This window comes from Lontra canadensis, unplaced genomic scaffold, assembly GCF_010015895.1.
Source record: "Lontra canadensis isolate GAN:19392208 unplaced genomic scaffold, GSC_riverotter_1.0 scaffold7, whole genome shotgun sequence".
Classification (NCBI taxonomy): Eukaryota; Metazoa; Chordata; class Mammalia; order Carnivora; family Mustelidae; genus Lontra; species Lontra canadensis.
In genome coordinates, this window is record NW_022631001.1 from 26,215,931 (window position 1) to 26,241,365 (window position 25,435).

The 25,435-nt window shown below is 41.2% G+C and overlaps 1 protein-coding gene across 2 annotated transcripts in view; it reads left to right on the forward strand.

Annotated features, from left to right (window-relative positions):
* The first annotated feature begins 2 nt into the window (after nucleotides 1-2).
* Nucleotides 3-25,435, forward strand: part of NUMA1 (nuclear mitotic apparatus protein 1) — a 74,623-nt gene continuing 49,190 nt past the window's right edge. The window contains exon 1 of one of the 2 annotated variants that reach the window (XM_032853190.1): nucleotides 3-95. The gene's annotated coding sequence lies outside the window, so the exon portion shown is untranslated. Of the gene's footprint in view, nucleotides 96-147; nucleotides 235-25,435 lie in introns of those variants that run through there. The other variant, XM_032853191.1, reaches the window with a different exon arrangement.

Below are 25,435 nucleotides of genomic sequence, written 5' to 3' on the forward strand. Positions count from 1 at the left end.
TAGTTTAAACTAATTGTGCGCTCACAGCGCTGGCGCGAGCCCGCGACAAACCCGATCCTGTGGAAGCGTGAGGCGGAGCGGGAGCGCGCGGCCAGGTAACCGGCGCGGGCCTGCGGCTGGCGTTCAGTCCGGGCGCCCGCAGGTATGCCGGGGCCTAAAGGGGGTGCTGGAGAGGCGGGTGCGAGCGGAAGGCCTCCTTCATAACCTACTCTGACTGGGGAGAATCTATCGGGGGTAAGGTTTGTGAGGAGGGGTCATGTCCGGTGTGGGGGAGGTGCCGGCGTGCCTAGGGGGAGGGTCTGTTTGGGGGCGTGTCTGTGGAATTCTGTCTACCACCCGGGCGCGGGGAGGGAAGGGGGCGGCTAGTGCGTGTTCGTGAAATGCTTGTGACCCAGAGGTCCCAGGGAAGTCTCCGCCTATTGTTAACAATAGCAGTAGTAATACTAGTAGTAAACGTAGCACCCGCTACGTTTCAGGCATTGTACCACACCCTTGACGTGGATCATTTTTTAAAATTCCTAATTGTCCTATTATCCTTTATTCCAGATAGGGAAGCGGAGGTATTTTATAATGTTTACTTGGTGAGGATTACTTAGCTAGTGCATGGTTGGGTTAAATAAGGAGTGGGGGTTAAGGGGTGCGCGTTTTCTTGGACGGGTCACCTGATTTATTTTGAGCCTCGCTTCGCATACGTTAACAATAACTTACCTGCCTTACCTACTTTTTGGGGTGTTTCTGAGGGTCAAATCAGTTAAGTTGTTTCATGGAAGCATCTTGGAGTGTACAAATACATGACTGTAAGTTACTGTGTGAAGGTTGTGGGTGGGAAAGAGCGTAACTGGCTTCATGCTGCCTCCTCTGGGTGTCCTCTCTTGCTTACGCCCCAGGGGAGTGCTGCTCATCTGGTATGGGAAGAGTGTCTGCATGTTTGTCCTTCTAGATAGACAGTGTCTTTTGTCCCCTATCCTGACGCCTAGGTAGGTATGAGTGAAACATGTCCTGGCTCTTAATGTATGCTTTGAAATGAATGAGCTTTCATGGACTGAAAAGAAATAGGAGCCCATCTCCATTTAATGGCTTTTGAACCTCTGTATTCTATCTTTTTGCCTGGAATGGAACTGCCTTCTAAAACTGTGAGAGTTACTCCCTTTAATCCGTGTTTCCCTCTCTCTAGTGTCTGTTTCCTGGTCCCATATTTCCAAAGTTCTTGAAACTGTTACTCTATGATGGGCAGAAACCTTGATGATAAGGGGATTAGGGCTACCTTGTGAAGATCTTTACTGCTGTGAATATATGGGAGCCCAGAGGGAACATTCAGACCAAGTGAGGTAGCAGCATTCCATCAGCAGGGATGAGTATGTGTTCCCTCCCTCTCTGTTCCTGAATGGTTCTCCTTGTAGAGGAAGAAGCACATAATTCTATGTAAAAGCTTCCAAAGTACTCTTTTCTTGGCCCAAGTTCAAGCAAATGATGACTAATGATGCTCCCCCAAAGCTAGGAGATCTTACCTGAAAGCTCATATAAAAACATTTCTATTTAGAATATTCTCTTTTATTTATGGAATATGAGAGTGAGAAGAATGCCTTGAACTAGTGGTTGAGTTCTAGGACTGTTAGGATGGTGAAAAGCCCTGCCACAGGTGGCTAAACAGGGCTGATTGGAGAATATGTTGACAGCTGTGTCTGATTGATAACACCCGATGGTCAGTAAGTATGTTGGGGGTCATTTATTTCAGCCTCTTACCCACTGTTATACTGAACATATCAAAAGGTGTTGTCTGAACTCAAAATAAGCACTTCCAAAGATGGGACCACTCCCAAAGGCAGTCCATTTCAATATTGAACAATTCTAAGTAATAATAATTGTTATTGTATTCTAACAGTATTGTGTTTTGTGCTGTCAGTGATTATTTTCATTTTATCCTTCTATGCTTACTGTTTGTTTTTTCACCATTCTTTCTTGCATTTTATTCCTTTTGTGTTAAATAGATGAATATATCCTTCAGATGTTTTCTTCAGTGAGGGGTCAGTTAGTGTTAAACACTCTGTGGAAACATCTTTTTTTTTTCTCTTCAGTCTTGATAGTTTAGCTGGGTACTAAGCTTCCAATTATTTTCTCAGCACCTTGAATATGTTATTTTACTGAAATTCTGGCTTTTTGTTGTTACTTTTGAGAACTGTGCTCACAATTTAACTATCATTTTGTTGCAGGTAACCTGCATTTTTATTTTTCTCTGGTAGTTTTTAAAGTTGGTTTTTTTGTTTGTTTTGTTTTGTTTTTAATTTGACAAGAGAGAGTCAGTGAGAGAGGGAACACAAGCAGGGGGAGTGGGAGAGGGAGAAGCAGTCTTCCCTCTGAGCAGGGAGCCTGATGCAGGGCTCCATCCCAGGATCCTGGGATCATGACCTGAGCCGAAGGCAGACGCTTAATGACTGAGCCACCCAGGCGCCCCTTCTCTGGTAGTTTTAAAGATCTTATTGTTTGTGCTCTGCAGTTTCATTACATGCTGTGGATTTAATTGTATCCTACTGGGAACTTATAGTGGTTCCTCAATCTGAGATTTCATACCTTGCATAAATTTTGTAAAAAGTTGGTAGTCATTCCCTTTTTATTTATTTATTTTAAAGATTTTATTTATTTATTTGACAGATCACAAGTAGGCAGAGAGGCAGGCAGAGAGGCAGGCAGAGAGTGAGAAGGGAGGAAGCAGGTTCCCTGCTGAGCAGAGAGCCCTATTCGGGGCTCGATCCTAGGACCCTGGGATCATGACCCGAGCTGAAGGCAGAGGCTTTAACCCACTGAGCCACCCAGGCGCCCCTGGTAATTTCTTTAAATCTATCTCCTAGCCTACTAATTTACTTTTCAGCTAGAACTAATTTACTTTGTGTATGTGTGTGTGTGTGTGTGTTTAAGGGCTGGAGGGGCAGAGGGAGAGGGGGAGAGAGAATCTTAAGTAGGCTCCATGCCCAGTGCAGAGCTTGATGAGAGCTCAATCTCATGACCCTGAGATCAAGACCTGAGCTGAGAGCCAGTTAGTTGCTGAGCTGACTGAGCCACCCAGGTGCCCTGAGTTCTTATCTTCATTAGCTTTTTCATTTTTAGAAGTACTATCTAGTTCACTGTTAAATATGCTTCTTTGTTTTCCATGGTATCTTGTTTTTATCTCATGTTTTCAACTCGTATATAGTAATTTTATTTTATTTATTTATTTATTTTTAAGATTTTATTTATTTATTTGACAGAAAGAGATCACAAGTAGGCAGAGAGGCAGGCAGAGAGAGAGGAGGAAGCAGGCTCCCCGCGGAGCAGAGAGCCCGATGCAGGGCTCCATCCCAGGACCCTGGGATCATGACCTGAGCCGAAGGCAGAGGCTTTAACCCACTGAGCCACCCAGGCGCCCCTCAACTCATATAATAATTTTAAATAAACTTATAGTCTCTATCATGTTTTTCTGAAGTTTTAAGGATTTGTTTTAACTGACTCTTGCCCATAATGAATATTTTCCGCAGGTAGGTAGTAGTTTTGGATTGTAAGGTCACATTCAAAGGGGCGTTGTCTGTGGTAGTCCTATGTAGCTTGGGTCGAGGTCAGTTCTACCAAGAGCAGTTTATTTTCTTTGTTTCTTTCTTTTTTTGCCAATTTTCTTTTTTTTTTTTTTAAGATTTTATTTATTTGACAGATCACAATTTTCTTTTAAGTCAACTTAGCTTAGGCATAATTTATGTACAATAAGCTATGTTTAAAGTAAAAAGTGTTTTGACAGATGTATATACCTATAAAAAGCTGCCACAATCAAAATACAGAGCTGCTCTATCACTCCCCAGAGTTTCTGTATGTTTCTTTGCAGTCCATATTTCCCTTCACCTTGGCTCAGGAACTTTTTTTTTTTTTTTTTTGAGATTTTATTTGAGAGAGAGAAGGAGTAGGGGGAGGGGCAGAAGGAGAGGAAGAAGCAGACTCCATGCTGAGCAGGGAACCCGACATGGGGCTCCATCTTGAGACTCTGGGATCCTGACCTGAGCCAAAGTCAGGTGCTTAACGAATGAGCCACCCAGGTGCCCCTCTCAGGAACTATTGTTAATTTGCATTTCCTAGAATTTCATGTAAGTTAAATCATATAGTGCATATTCTTGGGCCTAGTTTCTTTCACATAGCATAATACATATGAGATTTATCCATTTAGTTGCATACATCAGTAATTTGTGGCTTTCTGTTGCTACATAGTGTTCTGTTGTATGGTTATATCATGTAATTTTATTATTCTCTGTTGTTGGACTTTTGGTTTGTTTCCAGTTTTTAGCTATTGTGATTAAATTGCTATGAGCAATCATGTACAAATCTTTGAGCATTTGTATATTTTTTTCTTTTCAGAGTGGAATGACTGGGTTGCATGGCAGTTGTATTTAACTTTTTAAGAAATTGCCAGTTTTCCAAAGTGATGGTACCATTTTAGTAGCATGTGAGAGCTCCATTTGCTTCATATTCCCTTTTTTTTTTAAGATTGTATTTATTTAAATATTTATTGAGAGAGAGCGTGTGCGTGCACGTGATCATGCTTGAGCAGGGAGAGGGGCAAAGGGAGAGGGGAAGAAAAATCTCAAGCCGATTTAGCAAGTGCAGGGCTGGATATCACCACCCTGAGATCATGACCTGATACAGATGCTAAACTGAATGAGCCACCCAGGAGCCCCCAGCTTCATATTCTTACCCAAACTTGGTATTGTTGGCCTTTTAATATATGCTGTTCTCATGGAGGTGTAGTAGTATCTCATTGTGGTTTTAATTTGCATTTTCCTGTTAACCGATGATGGTGAACATTTTTTCACATATTTATTGGCCATTCATTGTATCTCCTGGAGAACTTTGTTATTGCTTCTGTTGGACACTCAAGGCTATTCCCAGCCTGGGACCAATGTATGTAATACAGATTTCCAGGCCACAAGCTTAGGCCACCAAACAACTATGGTTTTGAATTCCTAGGAGGGTTTTTCGTCCTACTTCACTAGGTGAGCAAGATAAGCTTCCCTATTTCCCTGTGGACAGATTTTTTTTTTCCTGGTCTTTTTATTGACTGCCTCAGCCTTAATACAAGGATATCAGTTATTCTTAGTAGGCTCAAAATCTGTCTCTTGGACAATGAGGAGGTTATAAATTCTTTACACGGCTAGCACAGCTATGCTGTCAGGTCACAGTGTTCCTGGAATTTCCCTTACTTTCTCGTGAGGTCAGTGTATCTGTGTGTCAGTTAGGATCCAAGCAGGAAAGTAGAAACCACACATAGCTATTTTAAGAGTGAACTCAGTAAATGGAATTAGTTTAAACCTTTGTGGGAGGGCTGAACAAGCAAAAGGGAATCTTAAAGTTGAGTTTGATGTAGTAACTGCATTAAACAGCTACCTCATCTAAGACAGAAACAAAGAGAGGAACAGTTGGAATCAGAGCATAGAAGTCTGAAGGGATCTGGAGGACTACGCCCTGATTCTCTGCAGACAGGGTGTTGCCTGGTGCTGCTGGTTTCTCAGGTGCTCCCGTGAAGGGCCTGGAGGAGCCAGGTTTGCTTGAGCTCTGCCCAGCTGGTGCTGTTGCCTCGGAGGGGTGCCATGAGGCTGGTTTTGGGAGTTCAGAAAGATGTGGGAAGGAACCAACTGCTGTTGTCAAGAAACAGCACGCTATAGGAAGAAGTTCCTGCTTTCCATTTTCCCTTTAGCACCTCCTATTGACAGAGCCTAACTGTGAGCCAGCTGGCAAAGGTGAAATGGGGTTGGCAGAGTCCAAGCCCCAATGTCACAGAGCAGAGTTAACAGGGTAGGTGGAGCGGAGAGACGATAACTGGCATAATCTAAAAGGACGTTTATTGTATTAACCCAACCATTTCCAGGTGTATTTAGTAGGAAGATTTTCAGGTTATCTGATTTGTCATATCAACAGTCACAGCAATAGCTACGTTCTTTTTTCTTTTTCTTTTTCTTTTTCTTTTTCTTTTTCTTTTTCTTTTTCTTTTTCTTTTTCTTTTTCTTTTTCTTTTTCTCAGTATATACTCTGAGCCAGGCACTATTCTAAGCACCTTGCATGAACTGCTTCCCAAAGTTCTTTAAGGTAAATACTACCATTATTACTGTTCCTTTAACAGGCAAATAAACTGAGCCACAAATAAGTCAAGTAATCTACTCAAAGTAATACAGTTTGTAAGTAGTGGAGTTGGTGTTCTGATCCAAGCGTTCTGGGTTCTATAACCCCCATTCATTTTATTTTATTGTTATTAATTTTTTTATTTTTTATTAACACATAATGTATTATTAGCCCCAGGGGCACAGGTCTGTGAATCGCCAGGTTTACACACTTCACTCACCATAGCACATACCTTCCCCAGTGTCCATAACCCCACCACCCTCTCCCTACCCCCCCTCTCTCCGGCAACCCTCAGTTTGTTTTGTGAGATTAAGAGTGTCTTATGGTTTGTCTCCCTCCCGATACCATATTGTTTCATTTATTCTTTTCCTACCCCCCAAACCCCCCACGCTGCATCTCCACTTCCTCATATTAGGGAGATCATATGATAGTTGTCTTTATAATCCCCATTCTTAATTTCTTTTATTTATTTATTTATTTTTTTAATTTATTTTGACAGAGAGAGATCACGAGTAGGCAGAGAAGCAGGCAGAGAGGGGGAAGCAGGCTTCCTGCTGAGCAGAGAGCCCGATGGATGCGGGGCTCCATCCCAGGACCCTGAGATCACGACCTGAGCTGAAAGCAGAGGCTTAACCCACTGAGCCACCCAGGTGCCCCCCATTCTTAATTTCTTAATTATGCTGAAAGTCTTTCCCCATGTCCAACCCAAATCTATCTTCCTATAATTTCTGCTCAGTAGTTCTGGTTTCGTCTTCTTGCAAGAGAACACAGGTTTTTTTCTCCACCTGCATGACAAGCATGCATATATTTGAAAAAAGTTTTCACGTTTTCACTGCTAAACTTCTGTAGCTTTTCCCTCACATTTGCTACAACATGACTTTTAGACCTTTCACCACAGTTGTTGTTATTCTTCACTGCATATACTCTGACTTTGCTCTTTAAAAGGTGGAGCACAGAGTTGTCACACAACCCAAGCCTGTATTGTGTTTTCTGTAGCTCTGTTACATTCACGGTTCATTGAGAGCATAACAGCCTCTCCTCCACCTCCCACTAGAGGCAGCCTGCTACCTCCCCTACCCCAAAGGCAGCCTTTTAAATATGAACTGCTGTACCAGGTCTCTACCATCTTGTACTAGTTTGGCTGATTTCTTTTACTGTGAATGCAAGTCTTTATATTTAATCTCATTAAATTGTATTGTGTTGCTTTTGGTAATGAAAGCTTGGTTACAAAGCTTGGTATGAGCTTGCTTTAGTAACGAAAGGTTGCTTTTGGTGTTGAGATCTTTGCCAGAACAAATCTAAAAATACTGTATTTTCTGTCCTTCATAGTTTATAATTCCAAAGTTGACAAGCAGGCTTTATATGTTTTCACTCTGTCTTTGGTAAAAATGCTAAAGATGGTAGGTTTGAGAAGCAAGCTCTATGTTATACCGCTACAGGCCTTCAGTTGATGGAAGTTTGGGAGGGAATAGTTTTGATTATTCTTTCTGCTAAATTAGTGGAGGAGCTATCTGGAAAGGGCAAAATCTTGGCTGTCAGTGAGAGGAAGAGAGCGTCAAGGTTAAGGGTTGGCCATTGGGCAGTCAGTCACCCTAATAAGGGACCACTAGGCAGAAGTAAAATGATCTGGTGGCTGTAGAAGGGAAAGAGAGCATATTGCACAGCATGCTCCTGGGTTGAAGCCTCTGTTAACAGCTGTGTCAGCTGCCCTTTCTGTCCTATTTAAGGGCTGATTTCTTTGAAGCCAGTGCAGGAAATGCCAGTGATTCAGCCTTGCAGATTTCTTCTGCCTTACTGCATCTGAGGACTGTTTTATATGGCGAGGAGTAAAGACTTCAGGTGTATTTATTTGACCACTTGGGTGCCTTCCTGTGACTGGCCAGAGACACTTGTTTTGCACACTGTCAAGTTTTTGGTGCCCTGTGGATGCAATGTGACCCTAGCTCTTGGTCCTTTGTATGGGTAGTAACTGTATTCTGCCCTGTAAGTGGGCTTTTGTCAAGTGTCTCTGACTGCTGGATGGCCTCAGTGAAGGGTGAGGTAATAATAGCTTTTATTACCTCCTTTTCTATCCTTCCTGTGGTGTGATGGTGTGAGTTTGAGGGAAAACTCTTGTTCCCTTAGAGTTTGCCTCTGTACCCCTTATGAACTATTGCAAAGTTGACTCTGGTTGGCTGCTGACCTCCAAAGCTCAGTTGCCTTAGGTAGTGAGCAAATAAGTAATGAGTGCTTCTTTTATCTCTCAAAGAGCTGAGTATACAAAGAAGGGTGTAATACAGTAATTTCTTCCTCACCAGCTGTTCAAACCTACAGATTCTTTATAGGAATAATAAATATTTATATACTCTTGTATAAGTTCAAATCTATAGATACTTTATAAGAAAAATATAAAAAATACACTGTTCACCTAGATTCACCAATTGTGAACACTTTGCTGCATTTGTCTCTATCCTTCATTTTCTGACACTTTTGACTATTACATGTGAACATCATGTTACTTCATTCGAAATATTTCAGCAGTGTTTCTTAAAAACAAGACTGTCTTCCACAATACAGTTAGCCCTTAGGAAATTTAATATTGATTCAGTACATTCAATGTATAGTGCTTGTTCAGACTTCACAAATTTTCCCAGTGATGTCCTTTATAGACTTTTTTCAAATCAATCTTCATTGAAGGATCATGCTTACATTTAGTTGCCATGATTTTGTCATGCCCGTTGAACAGTTCTCTAATCTCTTAATCTTAAATTTTTTTTCTATCATAGTATTGACATCCTTGAAGAATTTAGGTTATACTTTTGCGGAATATATATATTTTTTTTAACACTTTTTTTTTTAAGATTTTATTTATTTATTTGACAGAGAGAGATCACAAGTAGGCAGAAAGGCAGGCAGAGAGAGAGAGAGAGGAGGAAGCAGGCTCCCTGTTGAGCAGAGAGCCCGATGCGGGACTTGATCCCAGGACCCTGAGATCATGACCTGAGCCGAAGGCAGAGGCTTAACCCACTGAGCCACCCAGGCTCCTGCAGAATATATATTTTTTAAAGATTTTATTTATTTATTTGACAGAGAGAGAATCCAAAGCAGACTCCATGCTGAGTGCAGATCCCAATGTTGGGCTTGATCCCCCAACTTTGAGATCATGACCTGAGCCTAAACCAAGAGCCAAATGCCTAAACAACTGAGCCACTCAGGTGCCCCCAGAATATTTCTTAATTTGGATTTGTATGATTGTTTTCTCCTGATTAGATTCAGGTTAAGATTTTTAGTAGAACTATGTAGGTTAATGCAGTAGTGTGATTAGTGAATTAGAGACTAACACATGGACTCAGTATTCAGTTTTGCATGACCATATATAATTTGGCACACGATTGTGTAGTCTTTAAGCCCAACGGGAACTGAGAGAAGAGGGAACTCAGCAGGACCTGGAATAACTAGGAAGGACTTTGGCAGGAACGTGGTTAGAGTTTGAGGTAATTGGAGTATGGTTAGATAAGCTGCTATTTGGGTTTCCTATCCCACTATTAAGGTTGTATATCATGAAAATGAATTTCCTCTTCAGAGTTTTTATGTATTTTTTAAAAAGATTTTATTTATTTATTTGACACAGAGAAATAACAAGTAGGCTGAGAGGCAGGCAGAGAGAGGGGGAAGCAAGCTCCCTGCTGAGCAGAGAGCCCAATGCAGGGCTTGATCCCAGGACCCTGTGACCATGACCTGAGCTCAAGGCAGAGGCTTAAGCCTCTGAGCCACCCAGGTGCCCCTATTTATGAATTTTTTATTTTTATATGTTTTTTAATTTTTTAATTTTTTTAGATTTTATTTATTTATTTGACAGAGATCACAAGTAGGCAGAGAGGCAGGCAGAGAGAGAGGAAGAAGCAGGCTCCCTGCTGAGCAGAGAGCCCGATGCGGGGCTCGATCCCAGGACCCTGGGATTATGACCAGAGCCCAAGGTAGGGGCTTTAACCCACTGAGCCACCCAGGCGCCCCTATTTATGTATTTTTTAAAGGTTTGATTTATTTTAGAGAGCAAGATATTGAGAGTGCAAGTTAGGGGGAGGGCCAGAAGAAGAGAGGGAATCCCAAGCTGACTCCATGCTGAGGGTGGAGCCTGATGTGGGGCTCAGTCTCACGAGGGATCATGACCTGAGCCAAAATCAAGAGTCAGACATGTAACTGACTGAGCCAGCCTAGCACCCCTCCTCTTCACAGTTTTAGAGCTCTGTATCTTCTGTGGTATTTGTACTATTGGGAATCCTCATACTTTAGAGCTCTTGCTTTCGATTCAGAGATGATGCCCAGCATTTTGCCAGCTGCCTAACCTTGGGAAAGCTTCTTTACTTGCAAGCTAGAAAGAATATTAATAACCATCTAAGAGGTCATTGTAATGCTCAAGGTGAAGTATTGCATAAATATTTGAATTAAAATATTTGAATGCTTTTAGATGGGGATAACACTTGGGCTTTTGCCATATGTTCCACTGGAGAATCCATTTCTTTTACCTGTCTGACTCCTGAAGGTATTTGAACTTACCACTGCTGGATAACTGAAGGCATGGAAATGAGAGAGGCTAATGCAGAGAGAAGTGGGAAGACTGGCTTGATAAGTTCAGAGTATACACTGGAATAGTGGGAAATAGGTTGAATAAATGACTTAAGGCCATATAATGGAGGATTTAAAAAATTAAGCCAGATAATTTAGGTATGATGCTTTAGGCAGAGAGTAGGAGAAACACTTGGATATGAGCATGGTATGGAGCCTCCCGAGAAAGGACCTTTTCTGGTTTGGAGACCAGAATCCTACTAGAGCAGAGCCTTCCCAGTGCTGACCAAAGGGAGTGGGGGTGTGGTGTGCTGTGGTGTGGTTTAGTTTGGCAATCTTGCCACAGGAGGCCAGAATTTCTGCTCCAGTGACTCTTCCTGCTCTGCGACTGACTCACCCCGATGACCTAGGCTGTGTGGCTTCCCTTCCGGTTGCTGTCTGATCTCTAGAACCCTGGAGCTGCCCAGGATGATATGAGGCTGAGCTGACCAACAGTGGGTGGGATGGGAGAATGAACAAGCATTCCTGTCCCTTTGCCTCTTCCCTGGCTAGATGCTAATTCTAAGTCAGACTGCCAGGGATCTCTTATCCAGGCCTGAGGAAGCTGTCTCCGAGGAGGTAAGTTCAAGATGGTTCCTGCCCTCTCTGGTTTTTCATAGATCAGCTTTTTCCTGAATAGAAGCTTTACTACTTTTTCCCTGATTCATGTTCTTCATAGTAATGTTCTTTCAGTTACTTGAAGCACATGGCTTACTGCAGGAGGCAGGAAGAGAGGTTCAACAGACATATTTTTAATGTGTGTATTTGTGGGGTGAGGGGGGAGATGTCCAGAGGTTTTCATTGACCCCTGCTCTGAGGTAGATTATCCAGAACTCTTGTTAGCTACATACTGAACAATGGCTCATACCCTTAGGGGCGATTACAGAGAGCTATCCTGGTCTTTTTTTTTTTTTTTTTTTTGCAAGTTTTTTTTTTTTTATTTGTCAGAGAGACAAACAGCACAAGCAGGGGGAGCAGCAGGCAGAGGGAGAAGCAAGCTCCCTGCTTGCTTGGGATGTGGATCCAAGGATGTGGATCCTTGGATGTGGATCCAAGGACCCTGGGTTCATGACCTGAGCTGAAGGTGGAGGCTTAACTGACTGAGCCACCCAGGCATCCCAAGATATCCTGGTCTTAAGCCATCATTTCTCAGCTACTGGTTTCAGAACCATTGTGATATACTTGTGTGTCCCAAGTTATTTCCTTTCACTTTAAAAGACAGCAGTAAAAATAAATAAATAAAATAAAATAAAAGACAGTAGTGAGGAACACAGAAGGGGGAGGAGTATAGATTAGTATATATTTATGGATTATGCTAAAAGTTAGGGTGACTGGGTTTCTAGTCCTGACTGTTGCTAACCAGTTATGTTACCAGAGACAAATTGCCTAACCTCAGTGCACTGAGTGATCTCATACGTAAAAATGAAAAGTTTGGATTATATGATCTGGAAGATTCCTTCCAGAGTCAAAATATATGATTTTATAATGTGTGATTGTAAAGTAATACAATTAATATGTGACATATATTGCATATATCTTGTCCCCTTAGTTGTAGTTTCAGGACACTTAATATTTGTAAGTTTGTCCTGAGAGTAATTGTGTTCTCAGCCTTCGTATTTATTCTGGTGAGGCCACCAATGCTCAGAATATTTTTGGTTTCTAAGCCAATCTTTTGAATATCCTCAAAGGAACAAATCATCACTCTTGCTTAGTGGATTCAGGTTTAGGAGACAGCCAAAAGATACTGTGAGCCAAAGAGTGAAACAAGGCAGTACATTTTTTGGTGAAGAATGACATGTAAACAGTAAGACTTAATTTTTGTGTGTGTCTTCATGTGGCGTAGACCTTAAAGGCAGTTTCCAAAGGAGCGTTTTATAAATATTTTGAGTGATGGTAATATTGTTAGAATAAGTTAATAACTTCCTGCAGAGACTGTTTTGACTACAGTTTTCATTTGATTTAATAAGATTTGGAAATGTTTGTTTAAAAAGGTGTCACTTCCTTTATACTCACTGTACATTTTTGCTTGCTTCTAGGCCATGGTGACTAGATAGTGTGAGAAAATTTGCTTTTCTCATTGTAGTCCTCCCAAATCACAAATGTGATTTGAGGACCAAAAAGGATTGGAATGTGCTGCTGTAGGACACCGTAGCTGAGGGGTTGTTAGCAGTCATCTCCAGAAAACTCAGTCATAGGTTCTTCTGGCTGTAGCACCCACTGCACACCAGCATGCCAGCACTCATCGTATGGTGGGGCTCAACCAGATAGTTTGGTAGCTCGTCTTTTTGTGGGAAAAATTATATATCAAGTCACTTCTTCTTCTTTTTTTTTTTTTTGGTCAGCAGTTGGGTTTCAGAAAGGGTGAGAATGGGCAGAGGGGATAGAAAGAGGGAAAGCAGAGAGCCTATCTTGAATGCATTTGGAATAGGCTGATTGGTGTACCCCGGAATCTGTTCCTGGAAATGGTGTTCTTGTTGATGACTAGTCAGTAGAATAAGGTATTAGGCAATGTGGTCAAAAGATTATGTCACTAAGTCACTATATGGTCATTTGCAATTCTTTCTTACTCAAGGCCTTGTTTTCCTCATTTTGGTATTGAAAAAGTTACATACTAAAAGTTCTAGATCTGAAAATAGGTATGTGTAAGGAGATTTGAGGTCAGAAAGTATCTACTTGTTTTAAGTTGCTTGACTATTAGATTAGGGGGTAGGAGTGAAATTCCTTTTTAGCCCCTAAGTTGCAGTGATTTTGCTTTCTACGGGCAGTCATAGCTGAGTGATCAAACATGAAGTAGCTGTTTAATGGGAAGCAGGCACTGGGAGCTTTCTCCTGAAAAACAATCACAGGACATGCTGGTCCTGATAGAAGTCATTTGGTGGTAGGACCTTTTGTTTGAAGAAGTTGGGGGTGAATTTCATCCAAATGGACAGTGTGGATATTGTGATTTAGGAGATTTAGAGACTTTGTTCCCTGCTGTGGTTAATTTCAAGTCTTTCTTTAAAGGGATTCTTTTAATGATTGGGGCAATGAGATTCATTTAGAAAAAGCCCCAGGTAACCACAATTGGAAGTTAAATGACCAAGAGCAAAGCCAGTTGCTGGAGAGAAAGTACCCTAATCAGTTGCTTTTTGACACTTAGATCCTATAGTGACCCCAAGGAGAGAATAGGCTGCTTATTAGTGAGCTCACTAGGCCCTAGGGTGGGAGATTTGGGCTCCAAACAGAGGAGGAGGTGACCTGTAGAATCCACACCTCTTAATCTCCCTATTTCTCTTCTTTCCCTCAGTGCCCTTTAGTTTTAATTAGGATTGTGTAAACACAGTCAGTTTGCCAGTCCCCTTAAAGTGGCAGGCCCATGACATTTTCTGTTGGTCACTCATGCTAGGTAGGTGACTTTAAATTAGAGGGATTGACACTTTGGCTTCACTGGCTGCGTTACTGAAAGAATTCATTACATTAGGGCCAGTTGACATTCAGTCAGGCAACATTATTTAGCACCTACTGTGTGCAAGCTTTGTGCTAAAATGGAGCTGGTAGGTGAATGAGGGGGTTTCAGCTCTCCAGAAGCATAGTCAACTGAAACATATTTGTGACTAGCATAGACCCAAAGAGGAATGGAATAAAGTGTGTAGAGGAACAGGCAATACTGGGAACATGTAGAGGAGAGAACAGTTGTTTTTAAAATGGGAGAACAAGAAGAACTTCTGAAGAGAGAAGGCATTTGGGGCGCCTGGGTGGCTCAGTGGGTTAAGCCTCTGCCTTCGGCTCAGGTCGTGATCTCAGGATCCTGGGATCAAGCCCCGCATCGGGCTCTCTGCTCAGCGGGGAGCCTGCTTCCTCCTCTCTCTCTCTCTGCCTGCCTCTCTGCATACTTGGGGTCTCTGTCTGTCAGATAAATAAATAAAATCTTAAAAAAAAAAAAAAAAGAGAGAGAAGGCATTTGAACCAGCTTATAAAAGGTAAATTTAGGCCTTCAGTAAGTTTAAAAGAAAAAACATTTTGGTGGAGGTCACAACATGGGCAAATACACAGAGCATGTTTGGGAGAAGTATTCCTGAGACAAGATATTTTAGAGTTAGGAGCTGGAGGTAGGCTGGAAAGGAAATTTGATGGTTGGATCTTAACTATAAGTGTCATGTTAAGGGATATGGATTTTATTCTGAATGGAGTTAGCTGTTGAGTTTTATTTATTTATTAATAAATTTTTATTTTTTTATTAACATATAATGTATTATTAGCCCCAGGGGCACAGGTCTGTGAATCACCAGGTGTACACACTTTACAGCACTCACCATAGCACATACCTTCTCCAGTGTCCATAACCCAACCACCCTCTCCTTACCCACCTCCCCCTGGCAACCCTCTGATTTATTTTTTAAGTTTATATATTTTTTTAGTTATTTCTGCACCCAGCATAGTGCTCGAACTCACAACCCAGAGATCAAGAGTTATAGGCTCTTCTGACTGAGCCAGCCATACACACCCTGAATTTTTTTTTTTTTTAAGATTTTATTTATTTATTTGACAGAGATCACAAGTAGGGGGTGGGGAGCAGGCTTCCTGCTGTGCAGAGAGCCCGATGTGGGGCTCGATTCCAGGACCCTGAGATTGTGACCCGTGCCGAAGGCAGAGTCTTAACCCCTTGAGCCACCCAGGTCCCCCCCCCCCTTTTTTTAAGATTTATTTATGAGAGAGAAAGCACTGTAGTAGCTGGGGGAGGGGCAGAGGGACAGGGAGAACCAGACTTCCTGCTGAGCAGGAAGCCCTATCTGGGGCTCCATTCCAGGACCCTAGGATCATGACCCAAGCTGAAGGCAGTTGCTCAACTGACTGAGCCACCCTGTTTTGTTTTTTAACTAGGCTCCAGGCCCAGTGTCCACCCCAGTGTAAGGCTTGAACTCATGACCCTGACATCAAGACCTGAGCTGAGATCAAGAATCAGATGCTTGGGACGCCTGGGTGGCTCAGTGGTTAAAGCCTCTGCCTTCGGCTCAGGTCATGATCTCAGGTGTCTGGGATTGAGTCCCGCATCAGGCTCTCTGTTTAGCAGGGAGCCTGCCTCCTCCTCCTCTCTCTCTCTGCCTGCCTCTCTGCCTTCTTGTGATCTGTCTGTCAAATTAAAAAAAAAAAAAAAAAAATCTTAAAAAAAAAAAAAAGAATCAGATACTTAACCAACTGAGCCACCCAAGTGCTTGGCCCCCTGAATGTTTTTGATGTGAGGAATAACATGATCCAATCCATGTTACTTAGGTCTTAGTCTGGTTTCTTTCTTTAAAAAAAAAAAAAATTATTTGAGAGAGAGCACATGCTTGTGCACACTGGGGGGGAAGGGCAGAGGTAGAAAGAATATTAAGCAGACTCTGCACAAAGCTTGGGCTACTTGCAGGGCTTGATCCCATGACCCTAAGATCAGGGCCTGAGCCGAAACCAAGAGTTGGATGCTTAACTGACGGTGCCAACCAGGCACCCTGATCTGTCTTCTTTAAGTGTAAAGTCTTAGATTTAAGGGTTGAGAAGGTGGTGGTCCTGGGTCCTTAGCGTATAAGGTTTGTCAGGCATCTCAATATAATTTGATTCCTCAGTTATATTTACTAAAGCATCTCCAAAAGCAAGAAGGCAGGAAATGGTCAGCATTGTCCCTTTAGGGGGACAGCTGAGCTTTTCTACACCCCAAAGATGAAGGTTTTCTTAGGCATATATCTTGTGCAGTCTTTCTAGTGGGTTGCTTACTTTTCCTCTAATCCTATGTGTAGTCCTATACATATTTCTCAGAAAGGGTGAACTTTTGATTATACACTGGAAACCAAAAATGTTTTTTGAATCTGATTGAAAAATAGTATATATATTCATTGTAGGAAATTGGAAAAATACAGGAAAGGATAAAGAAGAAAACTAAAATTATCTATAACCCCACCATCTGGAGAAAATCACTTATTTAGTATTTCTTTTCAGTGTTCCGTACCTATACATATTTCTATTTTGCATAGCCCAAAGTCATATATTACCTATAATTTTGTATTCTGCTTCCCAGTTACCATTGTATAAATTCATATAAATTTAAAATGTCGGGGTCCCTGGGTAGCTCAGTCATTAAGTTTCTGCCTTCAGCTCAGGTTATGATCCCAGGCTCCTGGGATCGAGCCCTGCATTGGGCTCCCCGCTTGGTGGGAAGCCTGCTTCTCTCTCTCCTACTCCTCCTGCTTGTGTTCTCTCTCTCACTATCTCTCTCTCTGTGTCAAATAAATAAATAAAATCTTTTAAAAAAAATGTTGCTGAAACTATAAATACTTATAATGGCTGTATAATAGTCTATCATAGAGAATTTTTATAGTGCTTTCAGTTTTTCTATTTTAAACAGTACTGTAATAATTTTATACAAATTATAAAAGTAATATATATAAAATAACTAAGTCCCCTACACTTAACCCTTTATCCTAATGCTATTCTGCTGACATAACCATTTTTATTTTATTTTATTTTTTTAGATTTTATTTGTCAGTGGGGAGAGAGCACAAGCAGAGGGAGTGGCAGGCAGAGGGAGAAGCAGGCTCCTCACTGAGTAGTTGGATTTGGTAGTAGTAGTTGGAGTTGGATGGGGGACTCAGTCCTAGTACCCTGGGATCATGACCTGAGCTGAAGGCAGGCACCTAATCAACTGAGCCACCCAGGCATCCTGAGATAACCATTTTTATTTACTAATAGTTTTTATTATTTATTTATTTATTTATTTATTTATTGGAAAGAGAGAGAGAGAGAGATGACATGTGCATGTAAGGGGTAAGGGGCAGAGGGAGAGAGAATCTTAGGCAGACTCTGTGCTGAGCGTGGAGCCCCACACAGGACTCCGAGATTATGACTTGAGCCAGAGTCAAGAGCTGGATCCTTAACAGACCAAGCCACTGTGTGCCCCATATAAGTTTTGTTTAAGATGAGCCTCACTGTCTAAAATAGCCACTGTGAGTTGGACAACAATCTATATTAAGAAACTACTCTTTAGGGGCACCTGGGTGGCTCAGTGGGTTAAGCCTCTGCCTTCGGCTCAGGTCATGATCTCAAGGTCCTGGGATCGAGCCCTGCATCGGGCTCTCTGCTCCGTGGGGAGCCTGCTTCCCCCTCTCTCTCTGCCTGCCTCTCTGCCTACTTGTGATCTCTGTCTGTCACATAAATAAATAAAATCTTAAAAAAAAAAAGAAAGAAAGAAAGAAAGAAGCTATTCTTTAGATGTTCAGTGTAAATTGCTGTTTTGTTTAGACCCAAGTAGTAAATACTTCAGGCTTTGTAGGCTGTGTAGTTGCAGCTACAGTTGACCCTTGAACAACATGGGTTTGAACTGCATGGGTCCACTTATACAGGGATTTTTTTTTTTTTTAATTAAATACAGTACTGTAAATGTATTTTCTCTTATGATTTTCCTAGTAACATTTTCTTTAGCTTTATTGTTTGGTTACAGTATTAATACAGATAACTTACATGATAGATGTTAATCAGTTTGTTATCCGTAAGACCTCCAGTTAACAGTGGCTATTAGTGGTTAAGTTTTTGGGGTGTCAGAAGTTCTGCGTGGATTTTCAACTATATAGGATGGTGGGGGTGTTGAGCAGTTTGGCACCCCTTATATTTGCGTTATTCAAGGGTCCACTCTGTTCACCTCTGTAGGTCATAGTTTGTTGACCTTTGGATAGTGGGAAATATAGAGGAATATATTGTTGAGAAGGCCTAGCTGTTCAAAAACTATAGCATTTTTCTCAAGCTTTTTCTTTTATTTATTTATTTTAAACATTTTATTTTCTTTGTTAGAGACAGAAAGCGTGCACCAGCAGGGGTGGGGCAGAGAAGAGAGAGAAGCAGACTCCCTGCTGAGCAGAGACCCTGATGTGGGGCTCCAGCTGAAGCCAGATGGTTAACTGACTGAGCCACCCAGGCGCCCCCAAAGCTTTTTAAAGTATGAGGAATCCATTATAATCTAATATAGAAACATGTCAAAGAAATTTTTAAGTGAAAAAGGCAAGTTGCAAAACAAATCATACAATATAATTACAGGTATGTAGACCAAACACACTCACACTCTTTGTCTCTTTACTTACATACGTGTGTGTGTGTGTGTACACACACATACATGCATATACACATATATGTATCTTTCTATATACACATGTGTACGTGTGTGCGTCGTTAGGAAAAGCTACAACAAAGTTGTAACAGTGGTCACTCTGAGGAGGGGACTGCCATTGTGAATGTCAGTTAAGGTTTGGTAAATGGGGAGTTTTATATTTTACTCTATATATTTCTGTATTATAATATTTCCTAATGATACTGTATTCTTCTTCCTACTTGTTTGGATAGCTGGTGGGCCTATCTGCACTTGCTAGGGTTAGGAGTGTGACAAAGTAGGATTAATTCCACAAGCCAGCTCTGCCCACATCAGTTGAGTGGGAAGCAGCTGCTGAGACCAGAACAAGGAGCACACGTATTGGGTGGGGGTGGGGGTGTGGTATGCGCAGGTGGCTGAGAGAGGCAGCCAAGATAGGCCAATTCTCATTTACCAACAGTGAGTATCACATGTCATGTCTTGACATTCTCCAAGTTGCTTTGCCCTCCTTTATCACACTGGGCCCTGAGGAAAATTCTGTGAGCAAGTAAGGCAGAGATGATGACAAGAAAGGAAACAATCAAAACATTGGATGACTAGAAAGTGTGTGTATAGAAATTTTTTTCTTTCATTTAAAAAGAAATATGCATAAGGATATGCATTACAGCATTGTTTGAAATAGTAACAGATTGAAAATAGCCATGTCCATCAGTAGGAAAATATGTGAACACATTTTTTTATGTTCTTTATGTGGACTGTTACTCAGATTTTTTAAAGTATGAGTTAAAATTTTTTATTTAGTGACACTTGGGATTCATGATAAATTATTAAGTGAGGAAACAAGTTGCAGAGCAATGTTGAAGTGTAAACCTAGTTTTTCAAAAATGGAGAATAATAAAAAATCCTCTTAAATATAAAAATACATTTGTAGGGACGCCTGGGTGGCTCAGATGGTTGGACGACTGCTTTCAGCTCAGGTCATGATCCCGGAGTCCTGGGATTGAGTCCCGCATCGGGCTCCCAGCTCCATGGGGAGTCTGCTTCTCCCTCTGACCTTCTCCTCGCTCATGCTCTCTCTCACTGCCTCTCTCTCAAATAAATAAATAAAATCTTAAAAAAAAAAAAAACTTAAAAAAAAATACATTTGTAGTTACATTGTAGGGGGCATGAAAAAAATCTGTTAACATATCTTGTGGGAGGGCCCAGCGGGGAATGAAAATGGGCTGAGAGATTACAAATTTTGTTTTTTAATCTAATTTTGTATTGCTTCATTGATTTTAGAGAACAAGGAAATAAACGTTCAAGCAAGAGGGGAAGTCTTCTATTTTTTCATCTTAATTGATTTTTAAGAGGTGCTTTTAGTTTTTTATTGAGTTAATGAAGCAGAGAATTATGAAAGTGAAAAATAGAGTTAATATGTAAATCTTCTCCTGGGTTTAGAGGGAGGTATCTGGGTAGTAATCGCGGGAGTCAAAGAACCAACTTTGTACTTAACTTTCTGGGGTGTGAGCTTTAATTTAATAAGGTCACTTAACAACTTTTAAACAGGACTCCACTCTCTCCATCTCTTAAATCAAGAGCTTGTACCCGAGACAAGGTTCTCCAAGGTCCTTTCTAGCCCTAACACTCCAGGATCTATGATCTCACGGTTAAACTACCTTTAGAGATTAGAACATTGTATTTTGTTTATTTTTAAATGCTTTTTTGCATTGTCTTAACGTTTTAACACTCTGAAATTAGGAGGCGTTTATAATTGGTGGCGTCTTTAAATTGTCATTGGCATTTTTCACATTTTTATTGTCTCTGAAATTGAGATATCTTACTATTGTACTGATAGTATAGGATAGTTCCACTTTTCAGATGCCTTTTTTTTTTTTTTTTCATTTACTATAATCTTGGTACCTTACTGGGCTTCCTGTGCTCCTGATCCCATCAGATTCATTCACATCACCTAGTCATTATGGGTGACTTGTGGGTGAATATATTATTTGTGTATGCAAGGGTGAATAAGTGGGTGAATATATTATTTGTGCGTGCAAGGATTTTGTGCATTCTTACTTAACTGTTAGGTGCCCTATATGTACCTGCTGCTTGAGAAGTCAAGCAAATATACATATAGCCCTGAGACATCCAGCTTTCCCAAATTTTTATTAGTGTATCTTAATTTTGCCTAGTGTTTGCTTTTTTAATTAAAGTGAAACATACATACAGAAAAATGCATAAAGTAATGTAGCTTATGACTTGTCACAAAGTGAATACACCTGTGTCATTAGTGCTGTTTCAAGAAATAACCTTTACCAACATCCTGTTAGCCCTGTCCAGTCATTATCTCCCTGCTGTTTTCTTTTTTCTCCTTTTTTTTTTAAAATAAAGATTTTATTTATGTATTTGAGAGAGACAGAGACAGTCACAGAGAGCACTGAGGAGATAGAGATAAAGAGGCTCTGAGAGAAAGAGAGGCAGAGTGGGGAGGAGAGGGGAAATCAGGCTCCTCGCTGAGCAGGGAGCCCAATGCAGGACTCAAGACTTGATCCCAAGACCCCAGGATCACAACCAGAGCCGAAGGCCGACACCCAACTGACTGAGCCAACCAGGTGCCCATATTTTCTTTTTAAATACAACAAAAATGTATGTAGGGATGGTGACTCTGTTGGTTCCTAGGCGGGTGGGTGGCTCATAGTTATCTTGGGGTGAATCTGCTGGAAAGAGCTTCAGATTTGGAGCCAGAAGATCAGAGTTGCACTGTGGTCCTATTGTTTTGTAGTTGTGTGACATTAGGCAGAGTACTTTTCTGAACTTCATTCCTCTTTGATAAAATGAAAACAGTGTCTACCTTGCAGAGCTGTTGTGAGGATCATGTGAAATACTTTGTAGATGGGAAACACTGTCTGTGGTAAGAAGCCATACTCAGATGCTAGGCCTTTTTAGTGAGGGAGATAGAATCCTAAGCAGGAGATGATGTGAACCTGACATAGGAGAGAAAATGATGTTTGATCCCCACATCCATTCTCTTAACCACCTTCCTTTTAAATTGACATTGGTATGGTCACTGGCTTTCTGTTGAAATTTCCCCAAATGGAAATAATATAAAGGTCCTACAAGGGATCTCCAGAGATTTGGAATTTCACTCAGAGTCCGTCCATCAGTTCTCAGTGTGGGTGTCCCCTGGGCTGTGCAAGACAGAGGCTTTGGCAGATTAACAAATTTCAATAGCAAATGTATATGCTACCTCTTTATTAAAGACCTACTAAGCAAGCATGTTCCTACCATAGACCCTCTTCTGATTATAGTCACACTGGGTCAAAAGTGACCCAAATCTGTATCTCTAGCCCCAAATCATATTTTGCACCAGCTATGGGTTTTTCTGATTGTATGTCCAATAGGTACCTCATGTCTAAAACCAGACTTTCAAACCACCTGCCATTATGGCATGATGGTTTAGATTATGAAGTTTGGAGTGAGCTAGACCTGGGTTTGAATCTTAATTCTGCTGCTTGTTAGCCTCATGATTTTGGACAGGTTGTTCAATATCTCTTAACTTCTATGAAAGAGGGTATTAATAGCACTTGCCTGATAGGGTTGATACTAGTGCTCAATGAATGAAGTTACCATTTTTACATTCTTGTTTGTTTTTGGCACATATGATCATCTACTTATTCATGCAAGCTAGGAAGTTAGAGGTATTTCTAGAATTTTCCTTTTCTAATTCTTCACTTGAAATTGATTATCAGGGCCTGCCATAAGTAGTTCTCAAGCTATTGCTTCCTCTTTTTTAAATCACTGCTCTATTTCAGACATATATCCCTACTTGCTTGGAACAAGTAATGGTTTCGTGCTACATTCTGTAAAGCTTAATAAAATTACAGAACAGAAGAATAAACAAAAAAAGAATTAGAGAACGGACTCAAGAATCAGGTGGAGGCAGGAGGGGACAGGGCTCCAAACATCCTTCACTTCAAACCATCTACTTTTATCTGTATCTTGGGTTCTATTTGAAGATTGATCCTGAAGAGGGTTTACTTTTATTTATTTTTTTAAAAGATTTTATTCATTTGTTTGACAGAGATCACAAGTAGGCAGAGAGGCAGGCAGAGAGAGACAGGGGGAAGCAGGCTCCCCGCTGAGCAGAGAGCCCGACGTGGGGCTCCATCCCAGGGCCCTGAGACCATAACCTTAACTGAAGTCAGAGGCTCAATCCACTGAGCCACCCAGGTGCCCCCTGAAGAGGGTTTACTTTTAAAATATAATTTAACACTTTTCATTCATTTAAGAAGTGTTTATCAAGCATGTTCTATGTGTCAGGCATTGTGCTAAGTTCTAAGAATTCAATGGTGAGCACACAATCTGATTTCATGGAACATATGATACTAGGAGAAAAGTTAAAGAAATACAAAAAGGCATAATTAGAAACTATGAGAGCGGTGAAGGAAAAGACTCTGGTGCCCTGCATAGTAGGAACTTGACCTAGTATGGAACTGGGAACTAGGTGCTTAGGGTGAGTTTATATGAGGAAGTAACATTTGTTGAGCTGAGATGTGAAGGATAGGTTAAAATTAACTAGATGAAGGAGTAGAGAAAAGAAAGCTTTGGGTAGAAGGAAGAGCATGGACAACACTAAACCACATGTGGATATAACCTACTAATGAACTTTCAGCCTCTAACAGCAGCTAACATTTATTCTCTGTGCTTGGTATGGTGCTTAATGCTTTGCACATACTGTCTTGTTAAATCTTTACAATGACCCTCTGAGAAAGTACTGTTACTATTAACATTTTATAGATGGGGAGGCTGGGGACACAGAGAGGTTAAATAACCTGCTTAAGGTTGCACAGCTAGTAAGCAATAAAGATAGGATTTTATGTTTATTTTATTTTTATTTTTTTAGCTCTACATCACATTTATTAATTTATTTTTTAAAGATTTTATTTATTTATTTATCTGACAGAGAGAGAGAGAGAACACAAGCAGGGAGAGCTGCAGGCAGAGGCAGAGGGAGAAGCAGGCTCCCCACCAAGCAGGGAGCCCGATGCAGGGCTCGATCCCATGACCAAGGATCATGACCCAAGCCGAAGGCAGAGGCCTTAACCCACTGAGCCACCCAGGTGCCCCTATTTATGTTTTTATTAAAATATAATGTATTATTTGTTTCAGGGGGACAGGTCTTTGATTCAACAGTCTTACACAATTTACAGTGCTCACCATAGCAATAGCCTCCCCAATGGCCATTTTGCAAGTTCCAAGCAAGTAGGGATATATGTCTGAAATAGAGCAACCTCCCATCCCTCCGACCACCCTCCACTCCAGCAACCCTCAGTTTGTTTCCTATGATTAGGAGTCTCTTATGGTTTGTCTTCCTCTTTGGTTTCATCCCATTTCATTTTTTCCTTTCTTCCCTGATGATCCTTTACCTTCTCAAATTCCATGTATCAGCGAGATCATATAACTGTCTTTCTCTAATTGACTTATTTCACTTAGCATCCTATCCTCTAGTTCCATCCACATCATTGCAAATGGCAAGATTTCATTTTTTGATGGCTGCATAATATTCCATTGTGTATATATACACCACATCTTCTTTATCCATTCATCTGCCGATGGATATCTAGGCTCTTTCCATAGTTTGGCTATTGTGGACATTGCTGCTATAAGCAGTGGGGTGCAGGTGCCCCTTTGGATTACTACATTTGTATCTTTGGGGTAAATACCCACTAGTGCAATTGCTGGGCCATAGGGTATAGAGCCAGAATTTTAATTAGGCAGTCTAACTGCAGACCTCATGCTCTTAGCCATTGTGGTATATCGCCTTCCCCTTGTTTCTTACCATTCTAGCCTGTACGTCATACAGGCTGGAACATAGATCTGATCTATGTTCCTCCCCTTTACTCCCTCTGTTTAGAAACCTTGATTGTTTCCTATCACCTACAGGATAAAATCTGAATTCTTTAGTATGATGTAAGCGCCTTACAATTTAGTACTACTTATCCTCATCATCTGCTACACCTTCTTAAAACCGCATGCCATTGCTCAAATGTAATGAACTCTGTCTTTGTGCATGCTCTTCTCTCTGTCTGGAATGCTCTCTTTAAGAAAAAAAAAAAATTATTTGTCAGAGAGAGAGGGAGAGCACAAGCAAGGGGAGTGGCAGGCAGAGGGGGGAGAAGGCTCCCTGTTGATCAAGGAGCCCCATGTGGGACTTGATCCCAGGACTCTGGGATCACGATGTGAGCCAAAGGCAGACGCTTAACTGACTGAGCCACCCAGATGTCCCTAGAATGCTCTTTTTTTATTTTTCCTTTGGTGAATCGCTACTCCTCCCAGTCACACATTAAGTACTCAGCTTAAATGTTACTTTCTTGGTAAGGCTTTCCTAATCATCCATCCTGAGTAATCAGACCCTCACATGTCCTCCAAAACAGTAACTTCTGTGTTCCTGGTCTGAAGTCTTTTCAGCAAGGCAGGAATCCTAGGTCTTTATATTCCCACACCCCATTCATAAGAACTTTGGGTCTACCTCCATGATGCCTTTCAAGTAACACCATTCTTCTTCGGTCCTTCTGCCGCGGCACTTGCCACCTCACTCTGTTCTGCCTCTGGACTCGGTGTTGTGCCAGATTCATCTTTTGAAAAGGCACA